We start from the raw sequence: 10,203 nt of genomic DNA, 5'->3' as shown, positions 1-10,203 counted from the left end.
CTGGCACGTATCTATAGAGTTATGACAATTTGTTGTTTCACCTGTTTTACAGTCTTGCATCATTCCACAATTGGTAGTCTTCCCCTCACAGACTCTCAGGGCAGCTAACCCCTCAAACTATGCTCTCCACACTCATTATGTCCCATCAGAGCTCACGTATAAAATGCTTGAAACGTTGGAGGATGCCTGGAAGGATAAGATGTGATTGACGCCCTGTGGCTACACGTGATCTACGAAGCTTGGTTATGGCGCAGACTCTTCCCTCCTCCAGGTGTGCTAAAGCTTTCAGGAGCATGCATAAGAGCGGGCCCACATTAGAGATTCCACCAGTCTCCCTCAGCCAACACTTCTCACTTTTGGAGTTTTCACTGAATGATTTGATTTGGTTTCGTCAGGCTTCCAGACAAAAGTGTAAGGACACTAAGATTGGACCATCTGCTTACTCCAGGCAGTGGAGTGAGAAGCTCTCACCTCTACGCAGCTGTGTGAAAGGCAGCTGGGCCAGTGTACTGACCGGTGGTAATTAACTGTAAATTGTCTCCAGTGTAAAAACACAGTAGGAAGTGCAGAATCGGTAATTCAAGGTGTTTTATTTTGGACAGTGTGAAGAAAGTAAAAAGAAAAACACAAAATCAGAAAACTGCCAACACCCACGCCAGTGTCGCCATAGTAGCATAAGCTACAGGGCGGGGGATATGATTTCTCCAGAAATTCGCCCCCTGGAAGGTCCCTGGCAAACTCATCCCACTTGGAAAAGAGACGTGTTCTGAGATTTCTACGCTTCTTCAGTTGTGGCTCTGGGGCTGGAATAATGAATTCTTTGATCTTTCTCTGTGACACCTGAAACAGCACAACTAATTTTATAAAGAAAATTATCATTAGTAGATTGTTAAAGGCTTTAATAAAAATAATAAGTTTAAGAAAAGTAATGAATTAGATTTAGTATTAATAGGCATTAAAAATAGTGAAAAAATAATAGGCTCCTTCTTAAGAAATAATAGCATGAGAGGTACAGCTGGCGGGAGTTTCCCCCTCCCTTCAGTGCCTTGTTCCTAAGGAAGATCATAAATCTTGGGCAGGACATATGGGAGGAAGGTTAACAAAGGTGTAGTTAGATTTTGATATAGAGAGGGACTTTGGCAGGCATCTGACTTAGCTCCTGACTTTCCTCTTCACTGGTTAGCAATAATGAAACTATATTTGAGGTTTCTTTTCCTTTGTTTGCTCTGATCAAAAAGTTTTTAGGCCAAGATTACTTGTGGGCACTGCTTTATGTTTGACTGCATTCTGAGTTAAAATGTAAACTTTGTATTCTTGGTAAAAAGTCTGAATGTTCTGGGAAGTATGCCAATTTTAAGGTGCCTTTTGTATAAAAATACTAGCTTTATTTCAGTAAAGTTGCAGCAGAGTCAAAACCATCAAGGTGTCTCTGTCTGTCAATTCTTCGCCGAAACTGTGTCTTCCTGTCCAAAGCCTTGTTCTCCAGAAGACGACAGGAGTCCAACTGGGCCAGTCTGTGGCAGAAAACCAAGCTTTAATGGCAACCAACAACTAAAACCTAATAGGTCCTCCCTATACACCCAGGCAAGTCTTGAAACTTGAAAACTTTTTTCCTGTTGTTAGTAACCAGGCACCTCCACGGCCTGCCCTGGGACCCACCACAGCACCAGCTGCTAAGACGAGACACAGTTACACATCCTTCCTATGCTCAGGCGTTTTAGCCCCATATGAAAAAGCCTGTCCCCCTTCTCCATATCTCTCTTCCCCACCCCTCCTCAGAGGCAGTCGCTGTGTACCTATGCCCCAACCAACCTCCCCCATGGGATCTGTCCCCATGGTGTGACTTCGTTGTGTCCATTGCTGAGATCCCAGCGCTACAGCCTTGGCTGTCCTGTTTACAGACCAGGCTGGCTTCCAATTCACGGAGATCCACTTGCTTTTGCCTCCCAAGTGCTGGACTTAAAGGTGTGCACCACCACCACCCAACTAATAAAGTCTGAAAACTTCTTGACAGCAAAAACCGAAGCCTCACAAAAAAAAAAAAAAGTATTTACCCTGGTCATCGTCTTCCCAGAAGCAAAAGTCACTTCCACTAAGCCAGACAAAACTTCTCCCAGATAAGCAAGCCCTCGAAATACTCAATCCACAGAGCTGTGAAGGTGACTCAAGTATAGAATCACAGGCTAAAGAGCAACCTAGAAGAAACCGTTTGATATATCTCCTGTAGGTGTTGGTCCTGTGTTTGCTGCTGACCTGACTATTGACGCATCCATCTCTCAACTCCACCGTGCCTTTCTGTAGAGGCACATAAATATTCCTGAAAGAGGATGCACACCTCTCTCTAAATAAATAAGTAGCCAAAACATCAAAGTAAACTTGGAAATGAGTAGGAAATAATGTCACTTTAAGTCGTTTTCCTGCAGTGACGCTTGGCTTAAATGACGCCTCGCCGCAGATCAGAGACAACTGGGAACAAGGAGCCTCCGCTGAGGAATTACTTTAGCAGACCAGCCAGCAGGCATGGCTGCAGGTGTCTTCTTGTTTCATGGCTGATATGGGAGGACTCAGTCCACTGTGGGCTGAGCCTGCCCTGGAAGGCAGTCCTGGGTTTTCTAAGAAAGCGGCTGTGTGTGTCAGAAGAAAGCAAGCCAGTCAGCAGCCTTTCTCCCTGGCCTCTGCTTCATTTCCTTCTCCAGCTTCCTGCCTTGAGTTCTTGCATAATCTGTAAACTAAAAGCACTTCTTCCTCAACTTGCTTTTGGTCAGGGTTTAATCCCAGCAACAGAAACACAACGCCTACGACCCACCATTCTTCGCTAAAGATGAGTAAATGGGGGCAGAGACAGTGACACACATGAGTTTGGTAAGTAATCAGGAAGAAAATAGGTGAGGGATTTCCATCCCTATGGTGACTCGCTTATTTAACGTGAAGCTTGTGAGACAAGTTAAAAAAAAAAGAAAAGTATTTAGCTACAGGTTCATTCTGAACAAAACTACACTTAATGCATTTCCCGCTAATAATACTTAAATATAGGCCCCTCATGGTCCAGTCATATCCGCACACTGCAAGAGGCAGCAGAATTTCTGACCGGAGCACGGCAGAAGCCCCACAAAATTCCGATACACAAGAGCTAAGCTACGCTCATATCTGACCTCTTGTCTGCTCGGTTTCAGCCACATCCTGCTTTTATTATGTACTTACCAGTGGGATCCTGGGCAAATCCCTCCTCTCTGAGTCTTAGTTTCAGTTGAAGTGTCAGGCTTGTCTGGCTATAGAGTTGTAAAGGCTCCGTGGACTTCAGAGCAGTGGCTGGTTAGCAATCGTGGTTACCGTTTTGTCACCTCATCGAACACGGCCATGTTGTTTGCTGTGGAAGGAAAGCAGAGCACGTTGCTGGCCTTTGAGCCAGTGAGTGAGAGGCCCCTGCTCGTCGGCGGCGGCACGCTTGCGCACTTGGGTTGTTGCCCAAAGACAGGGTAACTGGTGGTTGCTGCTGAGAGAAGACGGTCAAGAAAAAGCTTGGGCCGCGTAGTCCAAGAACGCCCTCCCTTGCTCGGGAGCCAAGCGCTCGTCTGGCAGGCTCACAGCCCTGGGTTCAAGTGCCAAAACTGCAATAAAACTGCAGTAAAATAAAATAAAATAAAGTAAAATAAAATAATAAAAAAATGAAAGAAAAGAGAAGAAAAGGAAGAAAGAAAGAAAGAATGAAGTCTTATTGAATTACAATAAATAACTGATAAGAAAGGATTGGGCGGTAAAGGGACAGAGGGCTTGAGCCGGGCATGAATGAAAGAGACACATGCTAGATGAGGCAGACCGAGAAAAACAATTCAAAATAAAGAAAAAAAGACCAAGTATGGACGCGCACTTCCGTGTAAAGCACAGGAACGTTCCTTAGTTTAAACAGGACTGTGAAGAGGAAACGGGGATTTAAGGGAGATGGCACCAAGTGGATGACTCTGAGCTGGCTATGGTTAGGAAGGAAAAAGAAGGTGCTGGGCCGGGAGCTGACCGTCTGTTCTGTGTGTGCTGTATTCATGTCATTAGCTTGGAGGACACACTTGTATTAATGTTGACATGTCTTCATGTGAAAACAGCTTAGAGATTTGATGTTCTTCCTCAAGACAGATTCCTGATTCTAGCCAAACCTCACGAAGAGAGATACACCAGAAATTCCTTTTTTTTTTTTTTTTTTTCCAAGATGAGCGACATAGAGGAGATGGTTATTTGGCCTCCACTAGAAACATTAGGAAAAATAAATTATTTTGGACCCATGGAAAAGTACTTTCCAACAAGCTTAATGCCACAGAAAAAACTTTCCAAACCTGGAAAATATTTAGCAGAAACGTATTGTTTGTCTCAGTTGCTTGGGAAGCAGCACTAAAGTGGGCTCATTGGAAGCGTGAGCTGTTTCCAGCTCCAAGATCAGACTAGAAAGAAATGTAGCCATGCTAAGTAAAGTAGCTCCTACCTGTCCGTACCCCGAGGACTTGGGAGGCAGAGGCAGAAAGTCAGGATAAAGTGATATGTGGTGAGTTCAAGGCCAGCCTGGACTACATGAGGCCCTGTTCCCAAAGCAACAACAATCAGTCCAAAAGGAAGAAAGAGAAAGGAAAGGAGGAAAGAAAGAAAAGAAAGAACGGGGGAACCCCACTGAATGTGTAATGACCAGCACTGTAATTACTTTTTTTTTTTTTTTGAGGAATCGCCTCTCACCCTGTGAGAAACATTACCTGGTATAAATGTGATTCAGCTGACAGCCATGCTCAACTTTGGCCAAATTTAGAAAGCCACTGAGGAATTACAGTCATAACACTTAGTTCCCACCCCAGGAGTTCAAAGTTTGATTTGAGATGGAATGTACCTCAGTCATTAAAGTTTCAAAGTTTTCCCAAGAGGTTCTTACCCCCATTAAAACTTGTGAGACACCAGAAACCTTGCCACCGACAACCCCAGGCCTCTGGTGGCCAGCGCAGCCCTTCCCAGAAAGCACTGTTAGCAATTCAGGATGGATTAGAGTCTGGATTTCCCCGAGCCTCCAGTGCAGGAGAAGCAGCCTTGAAGGCTTTCTTGTCCGTCGTCATTTTCATCTTCCTCTGATGTTAGACAGTAATTACTCGGCTAATGAAAGATGAAAGAAGAGCCCAGCCTTCGAGGATTCTCTGCAGCTCAGGAAAGCAGTCTTTCATCTGTCTCTAAGGTATTCTGCGGGATAAGAAAGGGTGGATGGCAAAGGGAAGCGCCACCCACGTGGGGGCTGGAGAGCTGGCTCCGTGGTTAAGAACACTGGCTGCTCTTCCAAAGGATCGAGGTTCAAATCTCAGCACCCACATGGCACCTCACCGCTGTCTGTAACTCCAGTTCCAGGGGCTCTGACACCCTCACACAGACCTACATCGATGCAAAACACAAAATGTAAAATGAATAAGTAAATCTACTCACGTGAAGCTTCCACATTGAACGTGGGCTGCTTGATGCAGAATGACGTCAGATAAACAAGTCCCTATTTACTGTGTATATGTGAAAATAAGTCCTGAGAAGCACACAGGATGCGGGTATCGATAAAAAACATTTCTTCTTTCTGTGTAATCCAAACTTGCCTGCACATCCTGCATGTTTCTTCTGCTAAATCTGGCGTCTTTCTTCGTATTCCCAGGGTAGTCCCCGGCTTCTACCAGAGGAAAGCGGGATGCCATACCATACATGGCCATGTGCCTGCCCCCAAGCTCTCTAGACTGATTGACTGTGTTGTTTCTCAGCAGCCCAGATGGCCAGGACTGACCATAGCCAGGGCGGTGACTCATACTACTGGGATTTTAATTTTACTGTGAAATTTACTTGCTGACTCAGGAAGACATGAACCTTGGCAAACTTTTCCTTCCATTTAAAGCAAAAGTGGGGAGAAATCCAAAGTAAAAGTTAAGTACAGGAAAATACAGTAAAATGTTTTAGCATGAGAGAACAAGAAAGTTAATCACATTTAGTTTATTAAATATTTTTTTTTACTTCTCTCTCTCTCTCTGAGGACAGGTCTTTCTATGTAGCCCTGGCTCTCTAGGAATGTTCTCTGTAGGCCAAGATAGCCTAGAATTCACAGACATCTCTCTGCCTCTGCCTCCTGGGTCCTGAGATTACAGGTGTGCCCCTCTCTGCCTGGCTAATACTTCTTACAAAGAGGACGTTTTTGTGGTTTATTCAACTATTGTCACTCAGTATTTTTCTTGAGAATTACCGCTGTAAATGCTCTTTCAGAAAATACTTTTCAAGAACACGTTTTAAGTTTGTCTTTTTGATGCTGCACAAAGTCTGTAAATATTGTGACATATCCCTAGAGCAGAGATGTAAGTGTGGATAGGAAAACTGCTCTCTTCTCTGCCTAAGAACCTAATTTTGCAGCCGTGGGCATGTCTGGGTCTCAGTCTTTCTCCCGCGATGAGCATTTGAGTTGTTCTCTATTCCTGACTTCTCACGTTGGCTTCAGTCTTTCTTCATTTTGTCCATCGTATTTATTTTTTAATGGATTGATTTTTGGTTGTTTTGTTTGTCATGGTTTTGGTATTTTTAGACGAGGTATTATGTAGATCAGGCTGTCTTCAAACTCACTATGAGTCAAGGATTACCTCAAACTTCTGAACCTCCCATGTCTACCTCCAGAATTGTGGGATTACAGGTATGTATGGCCATGACTGACCCACCATTGAGTGTGATTAAGACTTTTGTTTTAATCAAAATCACTCAAGGACACAAAGTAGGGCAGAATTTAAAACTAAGTTTCCATTACCCAATTCTGGCTTTGTGGTGTTTGTGTGTGTGTGTGTGTGTGTGTGTGTATACAGGAGTAAAAGCATTTACCAAGTCAACATGGATATAAAAGTTTATTAAAGACTAGACATTGTGGACAGAAACCCAGTGGATGAATTCTCAGAGAGAGTCACCCCATCTGAGCAGGAATAGAGTTAAGGGAATAAATCTAAACAAGAAAGTTAAAAGACCAATGCAAGTAACTGAAGAAAATACTAGGGAATGGAAGAAATAATACTGGAAAAATGGCTACACTATCAGCAGTAACCTGCAGATTCATGGCAATCTCCACAAAAATTCCAGCGTCAGGGGCTGGAGACACGGCTCTGCTCTTGAGAGCACTTCCTCCTCTCCCAGAGGACACAGGTTTCCAGTGGTTCACAAATACCTGTAACTTCCATTCCACCGTGACATGAGGTCTTTGTTCTCCTTGGGCACCTGAATTTATGTGCACATACCCACAAACAATTTAAAAATTCCACTCCAATACAAATCTCCAAAGAAATAATATATATATATATATATATATATATATATATTAAAATTCACACAGGTGTATGTATAAGAGACCCAGAAATGCCAAAGAACAATGATAACAATGAACAACAAACAAACAAGCGCATCTAGAGGTGCTCAAATTTGCCTCCAGAATAAACTATTTCTTATTCCCCTTTGAGTTGAGAGCTGTGTTTTTGTATCAATAAGAAAAATATAGCTTTTTTCAACAAATGTTCATGAAAACCTGGGTATCCACGTATAGAAAAATGAAACTAGATCCTTAGTTCCCTATCTCTTACTCTATATGACAACTTCCCATGAATCAAAGACCTTAATGTAAGATCTGAAAATCTAAAACTGATAGAGGAAAATGTAGGGGAAACATATCAAGATATCAGCACAGACAAGGACTTTCAAAAGAAGACTCTAATTACTCAGCTTGACAAATAGGTCTTCATGCAATAAAATGTTTCTTCGTAGCAAAGGACAACATCAAATGAAGAAATGGCCTACAGAATGGGAGAAGATATTTGCTAGCTAGACGTCGGCAGAGGATGAATATCTAGCATATGTAGCAGGGTATGGAGGTGCACACCTTTAATCCCAGCAACTGAGAGGCAGAGGCAGGCAAATCTCTAAGTTTCAGGCTAGCATAGTCTACAGTTAGTTCCAGGAGAGTCAGGGCTACACAGAGAAACCCTGTCTCAAAAAAAAAAGTATAATATACAAAAATTCATCACACTAAACACCAAAAACAAAACAAAACAAAAACCAAAAAACAACAACCCAATTAATGAATGAAGCAACAGAATAAGCTGATAGAATTTAAAATATGAAATACAAGTAGCCAGTAAACATGAAAAAAATTCACTATTACTCGCCATCAGAGAAATGTAAATGGAGACACCGCTGAGATTCTATCTCATCCCAGTCAGAATGGCAGCCGTCAGAACTGCCAGTGAGGACGTGAATCAAAGGGCACCTTCTGCTGGTGGGACTCTAAACGAGTCCAGCCACTATAGGAATCAGTACGAAGTTTCTCAAAACACTGAGCAGTAAACCTAAGACATGACCAACCGGTCCTGGGTATTACCCAAAAGACTCCAAGTCAACACATCCCAATGTTTATTGCAACCTTATTGACAACAGCTCTGTCGTGGAACCAGCCCAGGTGCCCACCAACAGAGTAAGACAGAAATAAAATCACAGCCATAAAGGAGAACAAAGTTAGCCCATTTGCAGGAGGGCGGAGACAACCACATTACATTCATTAAGTCAGTCTCAAAAGACAACTGTCACACACGATGTCTCTAATTTGCGCGTCCGAGACTTTATAGATAAATGAAATCAGTCAGCACAGATAGCATGGAAGTGGAGGCAAAACTGTCTAGGGGAACAAAAGGGACTAGTGAGAGAGAAAGGGGTGAGAAAGCTAGCGGGGTGGAGGGGGAATACACGCAGTGTGTGTGTGTGTGTGTGAAAAATGACCTTTTGCGACCTGGTAACATAAAATAGAAGTTAAAACCAGAGAGGGAGAGGAAAAGAACAATTCCCTGGCCTTGTCAGCTGTGCCAACCGAGTAAAGTCTCTGACTAGAGTTTGAGAGGGCAGCTCACTCTCTTTGAGGTAGTACACCTTATGACCCATTCGTTCCCCCTGGGTCTGGCCGTTTTGTGTGAGGTGCTGTGGGCCACCGGAGTCAGGCCCTGACGATCTGAGAGGCAGAACAAGCCCCTGGGGAAGGTCTAAGCAGCTTGGTCTGACGATGAAAAGGTAGATGATTTTGAGTTCAGCTTTGCCGGTCTTGTCTCTCTCTATGAAGTGTTGAACGACACAGAATTCTTTTGTATTAACATTTTTCTTGTTAAGTAAGTTTATAGTTGCTGTGCATTGATAGCCTGCACCACAAGCAGACAACAATAACCAAAGCCCAAAATTTACAGGTGTGTTTCAATCCCTCCATAGTGGGAGGTGCCCTTCTTTCTCTTTCATCTGTCTTCTTCTCTCCCAGATCTTCCCTGCTTAGGGGAAGCACTAGCCATGACATTGACATACGATGCTTGTAAACAAAATTTCCTAAGAAGCTGAGTCTCGTTGTGAACAAAACCTTCTGGAAGAGTTTGTGTCTGCAGAGCCTAGCGGACTGACGGGGATTTCTGTCCTGTGGGGAGGTTGGAGCTTGGTAGGTTCAAAGGTTAATCTTTCATCTTGAGCTAGCTTCAGCCTTCTGGAAAGCCGTTCCTTGCCCCGCCCTACCTGGACTAATACCTCGTGATCATAAATTTAAAAAATCTCTTAAAGCTATTAATGTCCGTCTCTCCAGGCTGTTAACTTAGAACTCACATCGTGTCATAATAAACCTCTCAGAAGCTGCTAACTTAGCAGAACATGCTCTTCCACAGGTCCAGGAGTTAGGACTGTCATCACACAACAGGCCTACGAAAAAGCCTCCCGTCTCCACGCATCCGCCTGCCTCTCTGGTGCACCCACCAGCACCCACCAGTGCATTTTAAACTTGCCTTGATTTTATGGTTTGTTGTTTTTGTTTGTTTGTTTGTTTTGCTTTTGTTCTGCAAATCTAGAAAAAACTTTATGAAACTGCACATTGAAAGGCAGTTTCAATTTTGGGGCACCCTGAATCTGTGTTTCTGAGCTATGCTGTAGAACACATATTCCTGGGCCATGGTCTGGAATTCAGGCTCTAGAATAAACCATGTCTTTTGTTTCTGTGAGGTAACACTGTCTCTTTTGCCGAAGTACTTTTAAGAAACCGATCTGTTTCTAGAAAATGTAAGTAATAACTTCCGTCTCAGAGAAACGTCCCTAAATGCCACATTCTTCAAGTTTCACGGGCACTGCTGTTGCTGCTGATAGCAAGGGAGTTCTCACAGTATTTGGAAGGAA

At 43.4% G+C, this 10,203-nt stretch overlaps 1 long non-coding RNA gene across 2 annotated transcripts; it reads right to left on the bottom strand.

Moving 5' to 3' along the window:
- Positions 1 to 573: 573 nt before the first annotated feature.
- On the bottom strand, positions 574 to 5,647 carry LOC132655925 (uncharacterized). Of its 2 annotated transcripts, XR_009593885.1 has the most exons (4): positions 5,443 to 5,647; positions 3,202 to 3,367; positions 2,055 to 2,195; positions 574 to 1,514 (listed from the first exon to the last, which is right to left on the bottom strand). It is a non-coding gene; the product is annotated as an uncharacterized LOC132655925 (long non-coding RNA). The 2 variants fall into 2 exon arrangements; XR_009593884.1 differs by lacking the exon at positions 2,055 to 2,195.
- Positions 5,648 to 10,203: the final 4,556 nt, after the last annotated feature.

Source organism: Meriones unguiculatus, chromosome 8 (genome assembly GCF_030254825.1).
Source record: "Meriones unguiculatus strain TT.TT164.6M chromosome 8, Bangor_MerUng_6.1, whole genome shotgun sequence".
Lineage (NCBI taxonomy): Eukaryota > Metazoa > Chordata > Mammalia > Rodentia > Muridae > Meriones > Meriones unguiculatus.
This window is presented reverse-complemented; position numbering and strand designations above follow the sequence as displayed.